Here is a 12,357-nt window from a genome sequence, read left to right as displayed (position 1 = left end):
GTTGGATAATTTTGTTCTTATGGTTTTGACTATCTAGAGGCGTAGGCATCAACACACATCCCAAACCTTATTTAGAAGCATCACTGTAAATAATAAATCCTTTTGAACCTTCTGGTATTGTCAATACTAGAGCTGAAACCTACATTTATTTCAATTCTTGAAAACTACTTTCACATTTATCTGACCATTGGAACTTTACTCTATTTCAAGTCAATTGTATAAACAGACCAATTATCTTAGAAAATCCTTCTATAAATCTCCGGTAATAGTTGGGTAGACCCAAGAAACTATGAACTTCACCTATATTTATTGGTCTAGACCAATTTGTTATAGTTTCAACTTTAGTTGGGTCTATCTTAATTCTCTATGCAGCAACCACATAACCAAAGAAGCAACTGCGATCTAGAAAAAATTCATATTTTTGAATTGGTGTACAACTTCGCATTTCGAAGAGTGTTCAATACTACTCTTAACTGCTCCGACTTATCCTTTGAGTATATCAATAAATCGTTGATGAGGACTATAACAAATCAATTTAGATATGGAAGAAAAACTCGATACATTAACTCTATAAATATGGTCGGCAAATTATTAACCCAAATGTCATCAATGTAAAGTCATAGTGCTCGTACCTCATTCTAAAGGCCATTTTAGAGATATCACAATCCTTTTTCTTGAGTTGGTGATATCCTAATCTCAATTCTATTTTTGAAAATAGCTTTGCATCCTTCAATTGATGAAAAAGATCCTCAATCCTTGGGAGGGGGTATTTTTTCTTTATGTTCAAATGATTAATTTCTCTATAACCAATACACATCCTCATTGACCCATCTTTCGTTCTAACAAACAATACTGACGCTTCCCATGGGGACACACTAGGTTAGATGAAACCCTTATCCAATAGTTCTTGTAGTTGGATCTTCAACTCCTGTAATTCTTGTCGTGCCATCCAATAAGGGACATTAGATACTGGTGCTGCCATAGGGGTTAAGTCAATTGTAAACTCTACTTGTCTATTTAACGTTATACCAGGTAAATCTTCTGGAAAAACATTCACAAACTCTTTAACCACTGGTAAATCTTCACTTTTAGTTCGAATTGGGATTTACTAATATTAGTCAATAAAAATCCTTGACATGTATCCTTTCTCAGCATCTTTTCCTGTTTTATTGTAGATATTAATTGGGGTAGAGTCCATTTCTTATTCAAAAGAGTAGAAATTCTTTGCCTCCAGGCTTCTGAAATAGAACTTCTTTATCATGGCATAAGATAGTTGCATATTTCTACCAGCCAGTCCATACCCACACTACACTAAAAACTATCTTTTCCAACAGCCAAAAACGTTGCCAAAGAGCTTTTGCAATGTTTGGGCGTGGGTTCTGGGCTTTGATGTTGACGTAGATTTGAAGGATACGTCAACATTCAAAAACTATTGCGAAAGATCTTTGAATGTTGAGAAAGAATCTTTTGATGGACGTTGCACTGTTGACTTTTTGCAATGTTTTTTACATGTTGCTTTTACATGTTTTCGCAACATACGCTGACTGTTGCCTTTACACTTTTCGCAACATTCATTGATCATTGTCTTTGTTTTTGTCTCATGTTTTTATAGCATTTTTTTGCACGTTGTCTTTATGATTATTCTTTTTTTTCTTTTTGTTTTTTTTTTTTTGCAATAATTTTTTTATCGTTGTCGTAGATCATTTTACATTTTTTAATTAATTCAACATTTTACAATAATTTACAAAATTGACCTGAAAAATTGAAAGATTTACTCCTCGTGAAAGATTTTTGGATTGTGAAAAAATAATAATTTCATTACAATTTTAAGCCATACACTTAAATATAAAACAAACAATTGAAATAAGAGCAAACTTTCTCTTACACTCATCTTTAAAAGAACAAAATTACTTGTGTAAAAGAAGAGAAGTTAAAACTGTAGTTTATGTACAAAATTAAATTAATAAAAAGAAGATGAAATACATTAAATGGATCGCCTCATTACAAGTGTCATTTCATCAATTTCCTTGTCTCCGATGAATTGAACCCTGTAGAGATATCAAACATCATAAGCAAAATCAACGTAATTTTGGTGAGTTAAATTTCCATATGATTTGCCAATAAAATACATGTCCGAAGGATTTGAAGTGTCGAAGAAATCAAGAAAATATTGATGTCAAATCCAACAGGAAATCGCCACTGTTGCATAAAGTAAAGGAAAAATCTAAAGCCCATGTTAACACTATTTCTTGAATCCAATGCTGAGCTGCTTGGAGTTGAGAAGCAATTCCACTAATCTGAAATGTTATCTCCCTAGGAACTCTTTGGTTTCCCGTACAGTAACTTTAGAACCACTAACTCGTCAAATATAACTTACATTTGAAATTGTTGTACCAATTAGGCAATTACAACATCATCATAAGATAGAGAAATTGCATATGCTGTGTAACCTGAAAAGCCACCAAATTCAAATCATTCAAGGAAACAAAACTTATGGCTATTTCAGAATCAGTAATTGAATTGTAGCTCAGTAACTCAAGTAAAGAAGGCTGAAAATGAAGGTCTTTCCCATAAACACCACTGGGGTGGGGGAAGGTTGGGGGACGGGGGGAAGACTCTTCACTGCTTCCTAAAATATTTGCAGCCATCAACTTTAACAATTCCTTTGACAAAATATATGCCCTTTTGTGTGTGCTGTCGTAAAAGTAAAGTTAATTGTGACTGCATCTCAAGGAATTTTCTGGCACGCTCCCAAACACCATAGTTTAATGTCACTATTTGATGTATAAATCTTTAGAACACGCCGAACAAGCATCATTCTAACGATTTGTATAATTTTAAGGGTTAAATGTCACTGCACCACGGAAAGGTTGAAAAAAGAAGAATAATGTCTCCTGTGTGCACTGTGCAGGATATTATTTCTAGTCCTCAAGTTCAAATGGTATTAAGCAAACTTGATTTCAACAATTTGAATTTGATTTTTGCTAAACCTTGACAGCTTAATTTACAGGAGCGATTAGCCCTTTTAGATGAAGTGAACACAGCAATCTTGTCAAATTGTCATTATCAAGACTGTCCTTCTTTCAAGTATTTAGTCTTTATTTCCATGTATTCTCTATAAGAACAAAAAATAATCAGCTTCATATCGGGGCAAACAACCCAGCTTTCAGGCATTAAGATAGGTTTTAGACATAAATCATATATTAAAACATTCCCGTCAATGTAAATCTGGTACATGAATCCAATTGACAAAATAGAACAAAATTCCAAATTCATTCCACAATTTTAGCCCTGGGTCTTACCATGATTGCTCTGAAATCAGTGACATCTTCAGCCTCTTCCAGCATAGAAACTAAGAAAAGTCCAGCATTATTAACCAGATGATCCCCTGCATAAAACCATGGAAACAAAAAAACTGCATTAATAGCAAGAATTTAACATATTTGATCTAGTAAGCATACCTTATAAAAAAGAAAAAAGAAAAAAACAGAATAGCAAAAACACTTTGTTAAAGCAACTTTTCTGTCCCAACACATTTCGGTAATATTTTTTTTCTCCCTGACTATTACGGTAAGTAACGTAGTGCTTGTCACATAAAACTTAGTCCAACTTTTGAACACATTTTGTTAGACCCACAGGTTTTATCTTTTTCTTTATCTCGGACCCCAACTTTCATTTCTTTATTGTACTTATACTATATGCTATTTGTTGAATTTAAACATCACTTTTACAATTTTAAAAACACACCCCACTAGCACTACACCTCTCTAATTTTATATTGATAGCACTATCTCTAATTCTCTGCTAATGAAGCTTCCAACCACCCATTAAAAAATTCCCCCTCAAATTATTTCTTATAAGCCTTCATAGACACCACACCACACTACACCACACAACAGCAAGGAAAAAAAAAAAGTGAATATCCATTCAGCAAAACTTTCTCCACATCTCTTCCAACTTAGACGCCGACGACATCGAAGTTGGTGACCAAAAAACTTGGGTTGTCCTCTCATCACATTCATTTGTTACAAGAGTTATCATACTTTTCCTAACCAAGTCTAAATTTATGCAAGTCTTAACAATATTCAACCTCCTGCAAACTTCATTCTAAGAAATTATAATAACCAATCCTTATTACAGTTGAACCGTTTTCGTCTTTTTCAGTTTGATGGATTACATAACATGTAATAGTTGTGGATATGTCTGTTTGGTGTGAATGTTAGAATAGAACCGATGTAGGGAGTAAGTCATAAAATTAGTTACAAGGCTGTCCATTACTCAAAAAGAAGCATGTGACTTGTGGTGCTTGGTAATGCTACTGTTATAAAAATTAATGGTGAATGATTGGTGGTTTTGTGAATGAGCAAGTCGACCAGTGTTTAACTCATGTATTGTTTTCACTGCTTTGTTAGTAGAGGAGTTCCGAAACAAGTGAAATAATTTTGCATCCCAATATGCTCAGCACTTGCAAATCCAAAATACATACAACTCCATATCTGTATTCAGCCTTATTTTGCTTCACTTGAATGGCTAATAAAATGGATTGTTTTTTCTCAAAGCAAATAAAGCTGAAAACTTGAAAGAATTGAGTGTAATACCATAATTCTTCACAATATTTTAGTCACCACGAGTCCGTAACTCCTCAAAAGTGGCTTGGGGTGCTCTTAAATGATAGATAAAATCACTTAATTTTCACCCCTAATTAGAGGATATAACTAGTTACTTATTTAAGGGCTATCATAGCATCTTGTATTAAGGGCTATAAGTTACCATCCCATCCTGTACAAACTTTTGACTCCAAAATATTTATCATGTATAATTGCACATGAATGCTGATTCAGGGAGTCAGACTGCTAAGCATATGGCTGGACATGGTTCGGTTCTAACGAGAATCGAACCAGATCCGAAATTTTTGGGTATTTAATAAGTGGAACCATCAAGTCCAAATTTAATTATGGAACTGTTCGGGTTCGGTTACAATCAGTTCGGTTTGGTTCCATTCGGTTCCTAGGTTTCGTATTATAATTAATTTTTTTTAATATTTACAAAGTTACATTAATTCAACTAATGATATGTGCAATCTTAGCTATTATAAAATACTGTAGTCCAATCATATGTGTCTTTTGCGACTCTCTTTGTTGAGTTCTTCATAGATTTGATTGTTACAATCACAAGAAGAGGAAGATAGTGAGCTCAAAATAATTAAGAAAGGCGTTATCAATCTTCAATTCGATTTTTCAGAACAGTAGAAACGACACTACGATAGAGTAACAGTTCTGGATAAAATTTAGGTTAATTTGATTAAGTTGGCTTTGAATTGAAAATCAGAAATAAGAAAATCATATTTTGGTGTTTGAGCTAACTTAATTAGTTAGCAAATTTATTTAGAAAAATAAAATAAATTGGCCTATTTAAAATAAACTAATTAAAAAATTAGGGAGATTATGTTCTTATTCGGTTCTTAAGTTCTTGATCTAAAACTGAATACCGATTCAAAATCAATTCGATCGATTCAGTACGGGAGTTTCGTTCAGCCCTAGATAGGCAAAATGAACAACAAAACTGAGTTAACCTTTATCAGATCCTTAACATAGGAGTTCTGAAAAACAACAAATAACCCTCGAAAACTAACATAATCAACGTTAAGTAAATAAATAAGTCTTAAATGAAAATTTTGGTCTCATAAATTTTTATAATGTTTGTAAAAAGAAATATTTTCAAATCTGAGAAATTTCATAAAAAAAGAATTATTACACATAAAATATGAATGAAATTATAGATACTAAAACACAGAAATCAAGAATGGGAACAAACAGAAAAAGAAATATTACAAATAAATTGAAATGGAAAAGGAAAAGGCAAAATCAAAACAAAAACTGAAAGGGGGAAGACCATAAACCTAAATGTTGCCAGCAAAAACAAATGTCTTTGGTATAGCAATCACTACACTAAAAATGGTCATCTGCAACACACAAAAGGCAACGTTCGATAATTAAGAGTTGTTAAAGGGGTCTATTGCAATATTTTAATAAGTGAATGTTGCAATTAGTTAATTTAATTGAATTTTGGCAACATTTTTTAAATAAATGTTGTGAATGCTAGTTTTCACAACGTTTGTTGAACGTTGTTAAAATTTTTATTTTTTACTACATTCAAAAAACGTTGCAAAAGGCCAGTTTTTGCAACGTTTTTAAAACTTTGCGAAGACACCTTAAATAATAATAAAAAGGGGGGGGCTGAAATTAGAAAATGAGAAGGTAAAAACACGGCCCTAACCTAACCTTCCATTTCCCTCTCTCTCTCGCTTGGTCGCCGTGTGTGTGTCGCGAGTTGGTGGTTGGATGAAGATGTGAAGTGCGTTGGATGCCTGGGTACAATAGATAATGAAGTGGTGGCATGGTGGTGACTATAGGCTGCATCGACAGTAGATGAGTGGTGGCGAGAGAGGAATCGTGTGATACTAGAGGTGATGAATAGTGGTGTCGCTGAAGGAGCACCTCAAATCGCGGCGCCTGCGCGCCCCAATTTGGCTTCTTAGAGTACACGAGAAATTGTGTGAAAGGTAAAAATCCCAGTAAAAGTTGCTCATATTTTGTGCAAAACCCATACTGATTTCTTAATCAATATACGAGTGGATCTTATCTCGGAATTGTAAATTTCTTAGTTACAATCACAAAAGCTGAGTCATTTTTTTTTAAATTTATCATTGTTCGACTTTCTAAGACTATTTTCGATGTTCTTGTTGCGGAAGCTCTCTCAAAAGGATTTTCAAACGACGGTTTTCCAGGCTTAGTCCAACGTACCTTTCTCTACCAACAACCAATCCAAAACGGCTCTAAACCACAACCAATTGATTCACCTTGGTTGCTATTCAATCTTACCCACGTAGGACAAGAAAGGATGATGATTTATCGCCACAAAGGCTAAGAGAAGACACCACAAAGGTATACTATGAAAGAACCACGAATTGCACACGTTATACCAGTGTTCTGGACACTTTTAGACACCCTTTTCTCACACAAAAGGGGACAGCCGAGATTCTCTTATTTCTTTTCTCAAAATCACACAATCATCATATGAAAGTGGCTAGGGTTATAGCCAAATATATACTCTAGGGTTAGATTTTAAGTTGGGCCAATAAAGGGGTAAACGGGCCAAGATTCAAGCCATCCATAGGAATACAATTGGGCCGGGTGTAGCTCATGGACTTGGTTGTTGGACTTATTTCATTCATCAGCCTATGTCTATGAAATAATATTAACCCACGTTAACATCATAGCCCGAGATTTATTGGGTATCAAAAACCCAACAAATCTCCACCTTAATGCCCAATAAATTTGCAAGCAATCAAAACACACAGTTAACACTTGCATAATCAAGATAGCCAATAAAATTGGATCACAGACCTTATCTCGTATTTCCAACTTGAAACACATACCATACCTGCTCTATGTACTCACTGGGGCTAAAGTCAAAAAACACCCAAGTAGAAGCAAATATTTAACAGTAAACAATCAAGAGCAAATACACATGCGATGACGATATACTATAGGATAACACACACAGATCTTTTTAGAAACGCGTTCACATAGAACCATAGATTAACACCAAGTCAATCAAACCACGGTCAACCACATATGCAACACATGCATAAATGACCCTAAGAAAAGATCTCACCACACTTATCCTATCCCATTCCGTGTTGCTCACACCTCGAGAACACATATCTCCTCTCATCGTCCACCACGCTCACTAGACAGATTACTCAACTCATGTCTAACTAGTAAGTCACAATAGATCCTAAGTCCACGAGATAATCCTCTATCTGCACATCACTTCTCCCAACCTACGTGGATAATGGGTCTCCACCTAACAGAAGTGATAGAAGTGTCTCTCTTACACTCCACCTGATAAGGGTCTCATTCGAGATAAATGATCCTAGACATTTGATCACATCTCCACTCGTGATCCAAATGTCACACTCCACATCCTCGGTACAAACCACCATGTACCCCTAGGTATCTATTCTCCACCTCACCAAAAGACACATAACATACTGCTAATGCATCCTAACCCACTATGCATGCAAGCAATTACACCAAGTAATCCTAATGTCTCAAATTCATGCAAATGCACATATCAAATACATTGAGATGCAACAAATAATCATGCAACAAAATTTAGACAATCACACACATGCAGAAAAGGATCACACATAGATGCATATGCAGTGACTAGGTTTACAGTCAATAAACCTCACTGGGGTCATAACTCGACCCCTCAACCAAATTCGTCTCACCTCTCATCTTTCCCTTCAGCTTATCTTTCTTCTTGAGACAGTCCCTAATAAAGTGTCCAGACTTACCACAACTGTAACGCCTTCTACAACTATACTTGTCTCGTCTCTTGCCCTTTTTCTTACTACCCTCATCACTCGAATCACTACTGTCTTGAACTCTACCCAAATTCATTTGCTTAAACTTCATCCTACTCCTCATCATATGTATCTCGCCACTCCTCTTATCCTCTTTTTCAGCCTTAATCTCCATCTCCTTACTCCTAAGTGAGTCTATGACAATCTCGGGTGTTAAGGTGTCCCTACCGTACTTAATTGCATTCTTAACTTCCCTATATGAATCAGACATGGAATTAAGCAGGATAATAGCCTTATACATTTCAGATACCTCTTCATCACAATTAACGATGTCTTGAACTAACTTGTTAAATACATCCAGATTATCATCAAAATCCTTTGAAGGATCCATTTTAAAGCTGAAAAATCGTTCAAGCAAGTACAAGTTATTAGGAGTTGACTTAAGCAAATATAAGTCCTCCAACTTTTCCCAAAGTTATTTTGTAGAATCCAGTTTTTCTACTTTTTTCAAAATAGTATCAGACAGGTGTAAAATAATTGAAGTGAATGTAAGTTCATCATACTCTTCTTTTTGTACTTCTGTTAAATTTGCAGGAAATTTGCTATCTATGGCCTTTGAAACTTTTTGTTGGACCAAAATACCCTTCATTTTTTGTTGCCAAATTGAAAAATCCCCTTTCCCATTAAAAATTTCAACTTCAAATCGTGAAGACATTTTTAAAAAAACTAGAACAACCAAAAGCACAGATAGGTCACACAAAGTTATCCTACGACCACAATATACACCGTTCTAGATTCTCAGGATTTCGTAAGATTCACAATCTTAGATCAAGGAAATGTTCGAACGGGTCAAGTCCAGGTGTTCTAACAGGAAAATCAATGCAACACAAAAGTATGTAAACAAAAGTTCGAATTTTCACGCAACAAGTCTCACACAGTGACCATATGACAGGTAAAGCACAAAATCAACTACCAACTTGCAATCAAAACTCAACACTTCAAAAACAGAGCAAATAATTCCTAAATTTTCTAGCACAAACAATGGTTGTCAAGCAATGACAACCCCCAATCCTAACGATCACCCCAGACGATAATCTGCAAATGCTGAAATTTAAAACTAAGTTAAGCCAATATACCAGAGCGGACTATCTAAGTCCGTAAATTATGAGAGTTGTGAATTTATCACTTTAGGACCATCACTATTCGTCCTAAAGTCTCTGAAAACTGCAGCAACAAAAAAATCACGATCGAGTCCCCAACGCCCGAAGAACAACACTGTCCAGATTCTTCTACATACCCTGAAATAGAAAACTTTCAACACGAAAAATGTCAGAAATAGTATAAGGAACAAACTTCCTAGGGGACCGTAGCCAAAAAATGCTCCACGCGCCCTCATGTGCGGCTCCTTCCCTCAGCGCGTGGGCTTCACGCGCCACCACACGTGCCGGCCTAAAGGGTTTGCCTCCTTCTGTACGTCACGTCAGTGGTCTCCGTTTCTCCAAACCCCTTCTGGATTGATCAGAAAATGCGAAAAATGGAGACTGATTATAACAGTTTTTGGACAGCTTCTTCGATCTGATTTTTGCTGCGTTTCTGCCAATTTTCTTGATGATTTCTGGTAGATTTCACGAGCCAAAACCTTCATCTTGAAGCTCTGATACCAATACTTGTGGAAGATCTCTCAAAAGGATCTTCAAACGGTGGTTTTTCAGGCTCAGTCCAACATACCTTTCTCTACCAACAACCAATACAAAACTGCTCCAAACCACAACCAATTGATTCACCTTGGTTGCTATTCAATCTTATCCACGTAGGACAAGAAATGATAATGATTTATCACCATAAAGGCTAAGAAAAGACACCACAAAGGTATATTATGAAAGAACCACCAATTGCACACGTTATACCATCTGGATACTTCTGGACACCTTTTTTCTCACACAAAGGGGTGCAGCAGGGATTCTCTTGTTTCTTTTCTCAAAATCACACAATATATAGGTGGGGAGAGAAGGACAACAATGTTATTGGCAGTTTGCACTCAGCATTACCAGATTCAGTTATGTCAAGTGTTGCAAAGAAGACGATGACAAAGGAGATATGTAAGAAATTTTACGAGGCAAAGTCACTCGTAATAAGATCTTCTTAAAGAGGACGGTCTGCACTCTTTTAATGGTGAAATCTGCATCTTATAACATTATCGTGTCTAATTGAACTACTTCTTTAACCAAGAGTGCTTTCTCATTGCAAGCAAAATCTAATACAATTTGAACTCCTCAAGCAAAACGTGTCCTACAGAATTTGAGGATAACTACGAGTCCTACTAACCAAGAGTACAAAATTACTGGATTAAGTGAGAGGCCTTGCAAAGAGCAATTGTATGTTTTATCTGTTCTATTCAATCTTCTTATTTATTTACATTTTCACTTTTCTGGTTTCCTTTGCTTGGTATTAGTCTGAAGTTATTTTTTCTCAAAATTTCAGGTTCTCGCTGAGGCATAAAAACAAGGATGATGCTGGTGAAGCTCAAACCACTGAATTGTGACTGTCTATGATTACTTTGTTAATAGCCTTAATATTGATTTGCGCTATTCTGCCGATTTACCTTGTATCAATATTGGCAAGCCAAAACGTCCAACTTACTTCCCTATTGAGGTAAAATCTTGTAATAAAATTCCAAAACATGACTTGGTAAGCTGTTACCCTGTCCTTGATATGCTTCTGGAGTTTATTTATGGCGTTCTTTAAATTTTATCAGTCTTATAGAATATGGTCTTGAAGATAAACCAGAATTTACCTAGTCATTTCCTTCCAGTACTTTTTCTAAACTTGGGCGTTATAGTTCTGTCAAGACTTGAAAACATTTATAAAACTCATGTTGTCTCACATCAGGAAACAAAGAGGCTCTCATTTACGGGCGCCTGGAACTGACTTCAGCTGAAATGATTCCCCTTTAATGCGTGGCCTCCTTTTAGGTCAGTTAACTTGTTTTGGCGATAAGATTCCTTTTTATCTTTTCTTTGTAGCATTTCTTATGCTGCAATTCACTTAATTCCAGCTCCATATTCTTTAAGTTACACGTCAATGAAATTAAAGTTCGTTCTCTTTGGAAATTGCGTTCCATTGCCTCTACTTTTCTTGTTGATGTTAGTCCACTACTGCGGGCATTCTGTTTCATCATTTTCCTCATGGAAATTTTTTATTAATTTCTAAAAGCCTTCTAGGAGACCTCTTCAAAATTTAACATTCAGAATGGACATAGATGAGTGTATTTATGAAGTCAATGGACAGTTTTGAGATGTGGCTTTGGTTTTGGATTTCCCCAAAGTCAAGCAGCTGTCTTTTTCTTGCCTTCTTTTTAATAGCCTGTAAGAGTTTTTTAAAGAAATGCTTTCTTGAACGAATTTACAAGTATTTCTTTTAGTATATTCATTACTTGAGAAGCTTTCTTTTCTATTATATAACTATATTGATCTAGGGCTTAAGGGGAAGTGTTATTAAGTTGTTGACATTATGAACTTTGACAACTTTCTAACACCTTTGGGAACATAATAGAGTATTCCGATTTCTTGTTATAATGATTTCCAAATATTAGAAGTGGCCTTTTAGGTTAGTAATACGTGGTTAGTTAAGTTGTCCTAGTCACTCGACCAGCTTTTTCATTTCTTCACTGGATGAGCTCAAGCTTGTAAAAATCTGCTCATTGCTTTCATCCTTCAATATTTTAGTGCCATTTCTCCTTCTAAAGCAGTATTCTATAAGTTTATGTTTATTGGAGTTATTTGATATAGTTATTTTCTTTGCTTTTCTTCTCAATTATAATTGGTACAAATGTCCAAAATGTGGTATTTATCTTTATCTCCTCTTTTTATAGGCCAGAACCGATATTTAAGGCACAGCTCATGTCGAAGATTACTGAGAAGAAAATTAAAGAGGCCGATAGGGTGGTTTAACTCACTACTTAGTTAGTGGTTTTTTTTTCCTTG

General features: G+C 35.3%; 1 long non-coding RNA gene across 1 annotated transcript; it reads left to right on the top strand.

The window, feature by feature from the left end:
- The first annotated feature begins 10,861 nt into the window (after positions 1 to 10,861).
- LOC111396519 lies at positions 10,862 to 12,357 on the top strand. The gene is made up of 3 exons (XR_002703020.1): positions 10,862 to 11,026; positions 11,264 to 11,346; positions 12,246 to 12,357. It is a non-coding gene; the product is annotated as an uncharacterized LOC111396519 (long non-coding RNA).

Source organism: Olea europaea, chromosome 6 (assembly GCF_002742605.1).
Source record: "Olea europaea var. sylvestris chromosome 6, O_europaea_v1, whole genome shotgun sequence".
NCBI classification, from domain to species: Eukaryota; Viridiplantae; Streptophyta; class Magnoliopsida; order Lamiales; family Oleaceae; genus Olea; species Olea europaea.
The sequence above is the reverse complement of the archived record's forward strand: the minus strand, read 5'-3'. Positions and strand labels throughout refer to the sequence as shown.